Raw genomic sequence first — 12,807 nt, forward strand, 5'->3', positions numbered from 1 at the left:
GTAGCTGCAGAGGGAATTTACCTCTGCAGGCCTTGGCAAATTACAGTCCAGCATTTTGAGTGAATCTCTGTTGATAACGCCTGAGCCTGAGCTGGTGAACCTTGGGCAATGACAGAGCAGTTGCTCTCACTGCCAGGACACAGAATCATCCGCCCCTGTTGCTGAACAACACGGGTCCACCTCCCGGCCGCCAGGTAAGACCTCCAAAGGAATAAGAGACTCCATGAAGCCGAGGAGGACCGGGTTTGAGCGTTTCCTGCCTGGTTATGAAGGCCCATTTGAGAGGCTGTGCTGCTCTCCTTTGGGCTCCACCACTCCATAGTGCGGGCCACATCAGTGATCAGTTAATCCATGTTTTGTACTGTGGTAAAATATGCAGAACAAAGTTTACCATCAAAACGATTTTTTTTTTTTCAGACGGAGTCTCGCTCTGTCACCCAGGCTGGAGTGCAGTGGCGCCATCTCAACTCACTGCAAGCTCCGCCTCCTGGGCTCACGCCATTCTCCTGCCTCAGTATCCCGAGTAGCTGGGACTACAGGCACCCGCCACCATGCCCGGCTAATTTTTTTTTTGGTTTTAGTTTTGGTTTTGGTTTGTTTTCTGTATTTTTAGTAGAAACGGGGTTTCACCGTGTTAGCCAGGATGGTCTCAATCTCCTGACCTCATGATCTACCTGCCTCAGCCTCCCAAAGTGCTGGGATTACAGGTGTGAGCCATCGCGCCTGGCCTAACTCTGTTTTTGATAATAGCCACCCTAACAGATGTGAGATGAAATCTCATTCTAGTTTTGATTTGCATTTCCCTGATGATAGTGATATTGGGTATCTTTTAATATACCTATTGGCCATCTGTATGTATGTCCTCTTTCGAAAAATGTCTGTTCAAGTCCTTTGCCCATTTTTTTTTTTTTTTTTTTTTTTTTTTTGAGACGGAGTCTCGCTCTGTCGCCCAGGCTGGAGTGCAATGGCCAGATCTCAGCTCACTGCAAGCTCCGCCTCCCAGGTTTATGCCATTCTCCTGCCTCAGCCTCCGGAGTAGCTGGGACTACAGGTGCCCGCCACCTCGCCTGGCTAGATTTTTGTATTTTTTAGTAGAGACGGGGTTTCACCGTGTTAGCCAGGATGGTCTCGATCTCCTGACCTTGTGATCCGCCCATCTCGGCCTCCCAAAGTGCTGGGATTACAGGCTTGAGCCACCGCGCCCAGCCCTTTGCCCATTTTTAATCAGGTTTTTCATCTTTTGCTATAGAGTTATATGTGTTCCTTATGTATTTTATATACTAACGCCCTTATCAGATATATGGGTTGTATTTTCTCCCATTCTATTAGTTGCTTTTTCATTTCATTGTTCATTCCTTTCCTGCACAGAAGCTTCTAGTTTAATCTAGTGCCACTTGTTTATTTTTGCATTTGTTGCTTGTGCATTTGGTGTTACATCCAAAAAAATCATTGCCAAGACATTAAGTGGACTTTATTCATTAAGTGGAAGCAGATCATCATAAAAGTCTTTATCAAAAAACATTCATCTTCGAATCTTCAAGGAGATTTTTCTCTATGTTTCCTTGTAGGAGTTTTATGGGTTTAAGGTCTTACATTTAAGTCTTTAATCCATTTTGAGTTGATTTTTGTATATGGTGTGATAAAGGCCTAATTTTTTTCTTTTCATGTGGATATTCAGTTTTTCCAAAACCATTTATTTAGACTATCTTTCCCCATTGTGTATTCTTGGAATCCTTGTTGAAAATTAGCCATATTTTTGTGAGCTCATTTTAGGGTTATTTTGTTCCATTGGTTTATGTGTCTGTTTTTATGCCAATAGCATCAAGTTTTGATTAGTATAGTTTTGCAGTATCATTTGAAATCAAGGAGTGCGATGTCTCTAACCTTTTTCTTCTTTCTCCAGATTACCTTAGCTATTCAGGGTCTTTTGTGGTTCCACATAAATTTCAGAATTGTTTTCCTATTTCTGAGAAAAATGCCATTAGAATTTTGATAGGGATTGCATTCAATATGTAGATCACTTTGGGCAGTATAAGTGTTTACACAATATTCTTCCAATTAATTAAGATGAGATGGCCGGGCGCGGTGGCTCAAGCCTGTAATCCCAGCACTTTGGGAGGCCGAGACAGGCGGATCACGAGGTCAGGAGATCGAGACCATCCTGGCTAACACGGTGAAACCCCGTCTCTACTAAAAAATACAAAAAACTAGCCGGGCGAGGTGGCGGGCGCCTGTAGTCCCAGCTACTCGGGAGGCTGAGGCAGGAGAATGGCATAAACCCTGGAGGCGGAGCTTGCAGTGAGCTGAGATCCGGCCACTGCACTCCAGCCTGGGCGACAGAGCGAGACTCCGTCTCAAAAAAAAAAAAAAAAAAAAAAAAAAAAATGAGATGTCGTTCCATTTATTTGTGTCTTCTTCAATTTCTTTCATTAGTGTTTCATAAGTTTCAGTGTTTCATAAGTTTTTTTCACCTCCTTGGTTAAATTTATTCCTAAATATTTTTTATGCTATTGTAAATGAGATTGTTCCTTGATTTCCTTTTTAGATATTTCATTACTGGTATAAAGAAATGCTATTAATTTTTGTATATTGATTTTGTATCCTACAGATTTACTATATTTATCAGTTCTGACTTTTTAATGGAATTATTAGGATTTTCTACATGTAGGGCCATGTCACCCACAAACAGACAATTTTCCTTGTTTCTTTTTAAGTTAGATATTTTTTATTTCTTTTTCCTATCTAATTTCTCTGGCTAGGACTTCTAGTATTGTGTTGAATAGACATGGTGAGACCAAGAAAGGAAAAGCTTTTAATTTTTCTTCAATTATTATGATGTTAGTTACAGACTTTTCCTAATTGGTCTTTATTGGATTAAGGCAAGTTCCTTCCATACATATTTTGTTTAGAGTTTTTGTCAGAAACGGATATTGAATTTTTTCAAATACTTTCTGCATCTATTGAGATGGTCTTTTTTTTTTTTTTTTTTTTTTTTTTTAGACGGATCTCGCTGTTTCGCCCAGGCTGGAATGCAGTGGCACGATCTCGCCTCACTGCAAGCTCTGCCTCCCGGGTTCACACCATTCTCCTACCTCAGCCTCCAGAGTAGCTGGGACAGCAGGTGCCCGCCACCACGCCTGGCTAATTTTTTGTATTTTTAGTACAGACGGGGTTTCACCATGTTAGCCAGAATGGTCTCGATCTCCTGACCTCGTGATCCACCCACCTCTACCTCCCAAAGTGCTGGGATTACAGGCGTGAGCCACCACACCCAGCTGAGATGGTCATTTTTTTATCTTTCATTCCACTAATGTGTATTACATTGACTTATTTGCATATATTGAACCAAACCTGCATCCCAGGGATAAATCTCACTTTAGTCACAATGTATAAAATTTTTAGTGTGCTATTGAATTCGCTTTGCTAATATTTTATTGAGGATTTTTGCATCTATGTTCATCAGAGATATTGGCATGTGGTTTTCTTTTCTTGTGGTTTCTTTGGCTCTGGTATCAGGGTAATGCTGACCTCATAAAATGAGTTTGGAAGTGTTTCCTCTTTTTCTATTTTTAAAAGAGTTTAAGAAGTATTAATTATTCTTTGAATGTGTGGTGGAATTCAACCACAAAGCCATCGATTTTTCTTTTTTGGGAGGTCTTTGATTAATGCCTCAATCTCCTTATTTGTAACTCATCTGTTAAGGTTTTCTATTGCTTCTTGATTAAGTCTTGGTAGGTTGCATGCTTCTAGGAATTTATCCATTTCTTCTACTTTATCCAAAATGTTGGCATATAATTTGTTTATAATGGTCTTTTATGATCCTTTTTATTTCTCAGATATCCATTGTAATGTCTTCTCTCATTTTTTATTTCATTTGTTTGAATCCATTCTGCCTTTTTTTTTTTTTTTTTTTTTTGTCTAAGGGCATGTTGATTGTATCTACCTTTTTTTAAAAAAAACAACTCTGGACAGGGTGTGGTGGCTCATGCCTGTAATCCTAGCACTTTGGGAGGCCCAGGTGGGCAGATCACCTGAGGTCAGGAGTTCAAAACCGGCCCAGCCAACATGAAACCACGTCTCTACTTAAAAATACAAAAATTAGCTGGGTGTGGTGGCAGGTGCCTGTAATCCAAGCTACTCGGGAGGCTGAGGCAGGAGAATTGTTTGAACCCGGGAGGCAGAGGGTGCAGTGAGCCGGGATCACGCCATTGCATTCCAACCTGGGGGACAAGAGCAAGACTTTGTCTCAAAACAAACAAACAAACAAACAAACAAAAAATCTCTGATTTTGCTGGGGTTTTTCTATTGCTTTTCGATTCCCTACTTATTTCTGCTCTGATCTTTGTAATTTCCTTTCTTCTGCTAACTTTGGGCTTAGTTTGTTCTTTTTCTAGTTCCTTAAGGTATGACATTATCTCATTTACTTGAGATCTTTCTTTTTTCTTTTTTCTTTGTTTTTTGTTGTTTTTGTTTGTTTGTTTGTTTTGAGACAGAGTATCACTCTGTCGCCCAGGCTGGAGTGCAGTGGTGTGATCTTGGCTCACCACAACCTCTGCCTCCCGGGTGCTGGTTATGCAATTCTCCTGCTTCAGCCTCCCTAGTAGCTGGGACTACAGGTGCCCATCACCATGCCCAGCTAATTTTTGTATTTTTAGTAGAGACGGGGTTTCACCATGTTGACCAGGCTGGTCTTGAACTCCTGACCTCATGTTCCTCCTGCCTCAGCCTCCCAAAGTGCTGAGATTACAGGCATGAGCCCAGCCAATCCATTTACATTTTAAGTAATTATTACTATTATTATTATTATTATTATTATTATTATTTTTTGAGATGAAGTCTTGCTCTGTTGCCCAGGCTGGAGTGCAGCAGCATGATCTCAGCTCAGTGAAGCCTCCGCTTCCCAGATTCAAGCTATTCTCTGCCTCAGCCTCCCGAGTAGCTGGGATTACAGGCACGTGCCACCACACTCTGCTAATTTCTGTATTTTTAGTAGAGATGGGGTTTCATCATGTTGGCCAGACTGGTCTTGAGCTCCTGGCCTCTAGTGATCTACCTGCCTTGGCCTCCCAAAGTGCTGGGATTACAGGCATAAGCCACTGCACTCAGCCATTTTAAGTAATTATTGATAGGGCAAGATTTACTATTGCCTTTTTTTTTTTTCCAGACAGAGTCTCACTCTGTCACCCAGGCTGGAGTGCAATGGCACCATCTCGGCTCACTGCAAGCTCCGCCTCCCGGGTTCACGCCATTCTCCTGCCTCAGCCTCCCAAGTAGCTGGGACTACAGGCACCCGCCACCGTGCCCAGGTAATTTTTTGTATTTTTAGTAGAGATAAGGTTTCGCTATGTTAGCCAGGATCTCGATCTCGATCTCCTGACCTCGTGATCTGCCTGCCTCAGCCTCCCAAAATGCTGGGATTACAGGCGTAAGCCACTGCGTCCTGCCTTTTTTTTTTTTTTTTTTTTTTTTTTTTTGAGACAGAGTCTCACTCTGTTGTCCAGGCTAGAGTGCAGTGGCACGATCTCAGCTCACTGCAACCTTACCTCCCAGGTTCAAGTGATTCTTGTGCTTCAGCCTCCCGGGTAGCTAGATTACAGGCTCCTGCCGCCACGCCTGGCTAAATTTTGTGTATTTCTAGTGGAGACCAGGTTTCACCATGTTGGCCAGGTTGGTCTCAAACTCCTGACCTCGAGTGACCTGCCCGTCTTGGCCTTCCTAAGTGCTGGGATTACAGGCATGATCCACCACATTGCCATTTTTTTAAAAAATTGTTTACTGTTTGTCTTGTAGTTCTTTTGTCCCTCTTTTTCTCTCTTACTGTCTTCCTTTGTGTTTCATTGTTGGGTTTTGTTTGCTTGTTTTCATTTTGTTGTTTTGCATTGATAGGCTTTGTTACTTTTCTCTTTTCCTTTTGTGTAATTTCTACAGGTAGTTTCTTTGTGGTTACCAGGGGCTTACATAACATATATTTATAACAGGTTAAGCTGATAACACTTCTATAGAAGTGCTCTACAATTTTGCCTCTCCTCCTTCCACATTCTGTGTTACTGATATCATAATGTCTGAGTGTCTCATAATGCATATATAGGTCTGCTGGATGGTGTTCATAAGTTTTTTAAGGTATCTTCACTCTTTATCGTTCTTTTTTTTTTTTTTTTTTTTTAAGACAGAGTCTTGCTCTGTCGCCCAGGCTACAGTGCAATGGTGCAATTTCAGCTCACTGTAATCTCAGCCTCCCCGGTTCAAGCGATTTTCCTTCCTCAGCCTCCTGAGTAGCTGGGATTATAGGCGTGTGCCACCACACCCTGCTAATTTTTTTGTATTTTTAGTAGAGAGGGGGTTTCACCATGTTAGCCAGGATGGTCTCGATCTCCTGATCTCGTGATCCGCCCACCTCAGCCTCCCAAAGTGTTGGGATTACAGGCGTGAGCCACTGCACCCGGCCCTTCATTCTTTTTTCTTTTTAATGCTGTGACTGAATGATTGCCAATGATGAGTTGAGTTCACTAATCCTTTCTTTCAGTTGACCTAGTCTGCTATAGAACCCCTCTATTAAATTTCTCTGTTCTTTTATTATATTCTTCAGCATGATTTCTGTTTGGCACTTTTTAATATTTTCTACCTTTTTGGTTTAAGATCTTGTTTTATTCATGCATTACTCTCCTGATCTCACTGAGCATCTTTGTTCAGTGGTAAATCACAGATCTCCATTCCGTTTGGGTCAGTTTCTGAAGATTTATCTAGTTCTTTTATTTATAACGTATTTCCTGCTTGCTCATTGTCTTTGACTGTGTTGGTTTCTGCACATTTGATAAAATAGCCGCCTCCCTTAATCTTCACAGATGAGCATCCTCACAGCCCACTCAGAGATTCTGGATGCTTCTCAAACCAGTGTGTTTGTCCAAAACGCTATTCTTGTTCTTGGTGGCCCCAGGAGACTAGAGTGTGCCAAGTACCATCGTGCCCTGAGACAGGTGAGTCAGGAGTCAGTCCTTCTAGTAGTTGTCAGAAAAGTTGGGGTGCTAGATGTGTGGTCCATTTCTTCTCTCCTCACAGAGAAGCTAAGAGCAGAAGCTTATCTCCTGCTTGCGCTGCACTGAGCTGGGAAGGGGAGCTGTGGCAAAGGCCTGCATGCTCATTCAGACTGCATACTCTTTCAAACTTTTGCTTTGCTCTCTGTTACCCCTAGGGTCCAAGTGAATGTCGGGCCCTGTCAGCTCTTTGACACAGATGGTTATAGGCCAGACCCTCTGGTAGCAGTTAGAAAAGTTGGAGGATAGACAGGTAGTCAATTCTTTCTAAGGAGAAGCTGGAGGCTTGAGAACCAGGACCTTCTTTGGTGCTCTCCCAAGCATGTGGTCAACCAGATGCCCCAAGTGTCCAGGACTCCATGGTGAGGGCCCATGCAGGAAAGCCTGGAGAGTGAGTGCATCTTCTGGCCAGCACAGAGTTTCTTTCACGGAATCATGTGTGATTTGGGCTCCAGAATGGCACTGATGCACTGATTTAGGAAAACACACTCACATTAGACATAGGATAAAGAATCTTCAGATGCACTAACTGGCTCATAAACAAATCCAAAATCATCTCTTCCTACCCATTATTCTAAATCTTCATCAATAAATCACTATATCCCACATAAGCCCAATAATATATAGTATATTTTTAAATAACATTGCATATATAGACAGGGGTCCCACAACAAATATTTGGGTTTCACACACACTAGAGGCAGCTCATCCTCGGTATTCCAAGAGATTTTTTGTTTACTTCTATAGCCTGTGATAACAGCATTTGACACTTTCAAACATACTCCTCTTTGTGACATATTCTGTTGTCACCTTCTGTGATAACACCCTTTTGCTTTTCCTTCTATTAACATCTCTGCCATCTCCTCCTTCTCCATCGTCCTCTAAATGCTGGCATGTTCCTGTGTTTGCTCTTGGCCCCTCTTCTCTAACTCTCTTCCTCAGTTATTTCATCTATTATTGCGGCTCTGAATGTGATGTACATGCTAATGAATCCCAAATCTTCATTTCTAGTCCTGACCTTGCCCTGAAACTCAAGACTGTTATCCAACTGCCAATCTAACATCTCTACACAAATGTCTTCTTTTTTTTTTTTTTTTTTTTTGAGATGGAGTCTTCCTTTGTCACCCTGGTTAGAGTGCAGTGGTATGATCTTGGCCCGCTGCAACCTCTACCTCCCAGGTTCAAGTGATTCTCGTGCCTCAGCCTCCTGAGTAGCTGGGATTACAGGTGCACACCACCACACCCAGCTAATTTTTGTATTTTCAGTAAAGACAGAGTTTTACCATGTTGACCAGGCTCTCAAACTCCTAACCTCAAGTGATCCACCCACCTTGGCCTCCCAAAGTGTTGGGATTACAGGAGTGAGCCACTGTGCCTGGCCCTCTATGCAGATGTCTAACGGGTGCCTAAATTTCACACATGCAAGACAGAATTGTTGACTGCATGCATATATACTCCAAACCCATTTGGAGTATATATGCATATACTTCCCAGTCTTCCATATCTCTGTATCCAGATGCTTAAGCCAAAAACCCAGGAGACATCCTTGAATTTACCCTTTCCATTACAGTTTGTGACTATTCTATCAGCAAGGCCTACTTTTCTTCTTCAGAGTGTATCTCAAAGCCATGATCCTGTCTCCTCAGCCACCACCCTGGTCCAAGTTGCTGCTCTATTACTGTACTAGTGTGAAAGCACCACTGATCTCCCTGCTTTCCCTTTCCCCCTTGTAGTAGCTATAAAGAAATACCTAAATATGGGTAATTTATAAAGAAAAGAGGTTTAATTTGCTCACATCTGCTCCTGGTGAGACCTCTGGAAGCTCACAATCATGGTGGAAGACGAAGAAGCAGCCTGTGCCTCACATGGCGAGAGAGGGAGCAAGAGTGGGAGGGAAGAGGTGCTGCACTCTTTTTTTTTTTTTTTTTTTTTTTGAGATGGGGCCTGGCTTTGTTGCCCAGGCTGGAGTGCACTGACACAATCTTGGCTCACTGCAACCTCCGCCTCCTGGGCTCAAGTGATCCTCCCACCTCAGCCTCCCAGGTAGCTGGGACTATAGGTGGCGTGCTATCACACCCGGCTAATATTTCTATTTTTAGTAGAAATGGGTTTCACCCTGTTGCCCAGGCTGGTGTTGAACTCCTGAGCTAAAGGGATCCTCCTGCCTTTACCTCCCAAAGTGCTAGGATCACAGGCATGAGCCACTGCACTTGACCACCACACTCTTTTAAACAGGCAGACCTCATGTGAACTACCAGACGGAGAACTCACTCACCACCAAGGGGATGTCACTAGCCATTCATGAAGGATCTGCTTCATGACCCAATCATCTCCCACCAGACCCCACCTCCAACACTGAGCATCACATTTCAACACAAGGTTTGGAGAGGACAAACATCCAAACTCTATCATCCCACTATAGTCCATTCTCTCAAAGCAGCTAGAGAACGCTGTTCATAAGGTAAATCAGTACATCCCACTTCTCTACTTAAAATATTTCAATGACTTCCCATTCCCCTTAAACAACATCCAAATTCATTCCACAGCATAGTCATCAATGCTCCAGAGGGTCTGGCCCCTCCTGACCCTTTAGCACCTCCCTGTCTTTGTTCCCCCTCACTCACTGTGCTCCAGGCCCTTGGCACACTTTCTGCGAACTCATGCCTGCCTCACACCCTTTGAACGTCTAGTCTCTCTGCCTGTCTTCCCAGCACGTCGCAGGCTGGCTCCCTTCTTGCCAGCATCACCTGTCCTGACTGGCCCTTCTTAATGGCCCTCCTCTGAGGTGAAAAGAAACTCTGTTACATCATAATCTCCTCCCTTGAGAGCACTGACTACATTCTGAAAGTATACTGCTTATTCCTGTGCTCACTGTTTGATGTCTCTAGATTATAGGCGTTATGAGGGCAGGGTACTGGTTTAACACAAAATTCTTGGGACTTAGAACACTGCCCCGCACAAATAATGATTTGATCAATAATTGTTGAAGGAATAGACTAAATGAAGGAACTGACAACTCAAGGGAAAGAGTAATGACTCCATGAAAGAGCCAAAAAAAGAAGAAAAAAAGTGTTACGTTGCTAGGTAAATAATATTTACATTCATCTGTTATCAACGTCTCCAAAGCCTCTTTCAATCTTAATCCCCACTGAGGCAGAAAGGTGAAACTATGAACCACGTTCTGGAACAAAGTACGTTGTCTCAGGTGGCTGGCCAGGCCATGCCACTCACTCTTTGATGTTGCAAATCTTTAGCCAAAGGCCCTTGGGCCATCTGTCAGGAGAGGCCATTCATTGCCAACAGGGCGGAAGGCACTCCCTTGAGCTTTACTCCTGACTTCACGAGTGAGGAAGGAAGCATTCAGCTAGCCATTTCTGCTCTCCAAGACACACGTTTGCCAACATGATTGCATCTACTGCCGTATGCCTTTTGATGTTTCATTCATAAGAAGTACGCTATCCTATTGCAAGATTCCATGTGTCCAAATCAAACATCTGGGATCCTTGCACTCAAAGGCTGTATTGAGAATGGCTAGAAGCCCACTCTCTTGATTTATAAACCCCCCTTTTTATGATCTCTATTTTATTGAGTTTTTCTTTAATTATTTTCCCTTGGTATATGTCTGAGATACATTACTCAAGATAGAAAATTTATTAGTACTATTTTGAGCATATTGTCTGCATTTTAAATGCAAAAAGCTGTTCAGTGAAATGCATGTGTTATGTGCAATGTATTTTAAAGGCCACCTGCTCCTTTTCTTGTCTCAAGATACCTGTCTAAGGGAGGAGTGCCATATGGGCAGAAATGGAAACACACTGAAATTATGAATAATAGGCTTCTCACAACCGATGTAAGATTGTCAGCCATGGTAAAATCAATTGCTTTTTCCGTTTTGCAGGAGGGACCACATAATGACAATAACTGAAAGGTATTTAGTACTTACAAGCATTCTGACATATCATATTTGCTCATCTCACCAGCTTGCAAGATGAGGAGGAAAACAAATTGTATTCCAACTCAACAAATGAGGAAACAAAACCTCAGAGAGGTTAAGTGAGTTTCCCAGAGCGACACAGCTCATAATGGCCAAACTGGGACTCAGACAGGGGTCTCTGATTCCACGTCCAACAGTCTTTCCCTCTGTTGCACTGCCCAGGGGAAAAGCAGAGACCTTCCTGAAAACCTGAGGCACAGAAACAATACAAACCCATGAGAAATAATGATAATAATGACCAACGTTTCCCCAGTTCTGTGTATGTACCAGTCTCTGTTTGTTCCCCATTTACTGGGCATCCATGACGTCAAGCCCTGTTCTGGGTGCTAGAGATGTTGCAGTGATCAAAACGGGAGGGGCCCTTGCCCTCGCAGGGCTTACAGTCTGGATGAGGGTTTCTCAACCTCTTCTGTGTTGCCATCTGGGGTGGGGGTTCTTCGGGTGGGTGTTCTTAATCCTGTGCACTCCTGCCTGTGGCCACTGGGTGCCTGGAACACCCCACCCCTAGTTATGATCACTCCAAATGTCTCTAGATACTGACAGATAGCCCATGGTTGAGAACCGCCATTCTAGAGAGAAGAACAGTTCAGCGAAAAGATGAAAAAATAAATGACGTGGTGTGTCAGAGGGGAATACACACTATGGATAAAAATGATCCAGGGAAGTGGGATAGCCCGTGAGGGGGTGGTGTGGGTGGCAGTAGTCAGGGCAGCTTCACTGAAGAGGTGCCCTTGGAGCAAGGCTTATGGGAGAGCATGTTAGCAGGCAGGTGTGTGGGGACGTGCATTCCAGGAGAAGAAACAGCAAAGAGCAAAGTCCCCAAAGCAACAGCAAGCCCTGCCTCCACCCAGCAGCTGGAGCTAGAGCGCTGCGGCTGAGGGAGGAAAGGGCTGGGACTGTCAGGGTCAGAATAGGGTGGTCATGATGGAGGAGGGGGCAGGGCAGCTTCCACACGCATTTTGAAGCTGGACCCCACAGCATTAGCTGGTGGATTAAATGTGAGGTGTGAGAGGGAGAGATAAATCCAAGATGACTCCAAGAATCAGCCTGAGCAGCTGAAGGATTGCGCGGCCAGGAGAGGGTGGTTTGGGGAGCAGGGGCAGAGTCCAGGTTGATTTCAGTCAACTGGCAACATCCACTAAATATTCTTAGTGACTGCATATAGATCTAGACATGTGTAACCTTCCCAGCACCCGAGAGAGACAGACAGAGTCACATCCCCACTGACAGGTGAAGACTTCAAGACCAGAGTGGTGGAGGGACTTGCCTGAGTCCTGGATCTGGGAGACCTCTTGAGACCCTGGGATGGTCGCACGGCCCCTGCACCTGCGCTGCCTTCCCCGTGGTGAAAGCGCAGCACAGGCGGGGCTGCAGGAGAGTGGTGGAGGGGTTATGCAGTAGCTATCTTTGGAGGCGTCACTGCCCACGGTGTTTTTAGGATGAATAATTGCTTTAATTCCTCAAGGCTTTATAAATAGATGGAGAGGTAATTATACACAGCAGGACAAAATTGACTGACTTTTTCTAATCCTTGTCACAGTGGCCTTCCCCCAGGAAAGCACAACAGGGCCCTCAAGTCACCAGGCCTCACGAGGCCTGCGTCCTCACTGTGCGTCCTTCGCTGAACAAGCCGACCCAGGCTGGCCTCGCCCTCGACCTTTGTGTCCTTTCTTTGCAACATCAGGTTGTTTTTTTTTTTTATTTCTTTCTGTATTCCTTTTTATTTTACCTCTCTGCTATATGTTGTGTGCTGCTGAGAAATTCAAAGGCTGTGCCATAGGA

General features: G+C 43.9%; 1 long non-coding RNA gene across 1 annotated transcript; it reads left to right on the forward strand.

The window, feature by feature from the left end:
- The first annotated feature begins 10,085 nt into the window (after positions 1 to 10,085).
- Positions 10,086 to 12,535, forward strand: LOC113219883. Its single transcript, XR_003306853.1, has 3 exons — positions 10,086 to 10,115; positions 11,012 to 11,084; positions 12,178 to 12,535. It is a non-coding gene; the product is annotated as an uncharacterized LOC113219883 (long non-coding RNA).
- Positions 12,536 to 12,807: the final 272 nt, after the last annotated feature.

The sequence above is a fragment of the Piliocolobus tephrosceles genome, chromosome 15 (genome assembly GCF_002776525.5).
Source record: "Piliocolobus tephrosceles isolate RC106 chromosome 15, ASM277652v3, whole genome shotgun sequence".
Lineage (NCBI taxonomy): Eukaryota > Metazoa > Chordata > Mammalia > Primates > Cercopithecidae > Piliocolobus > Piliocolobus tephrosceles.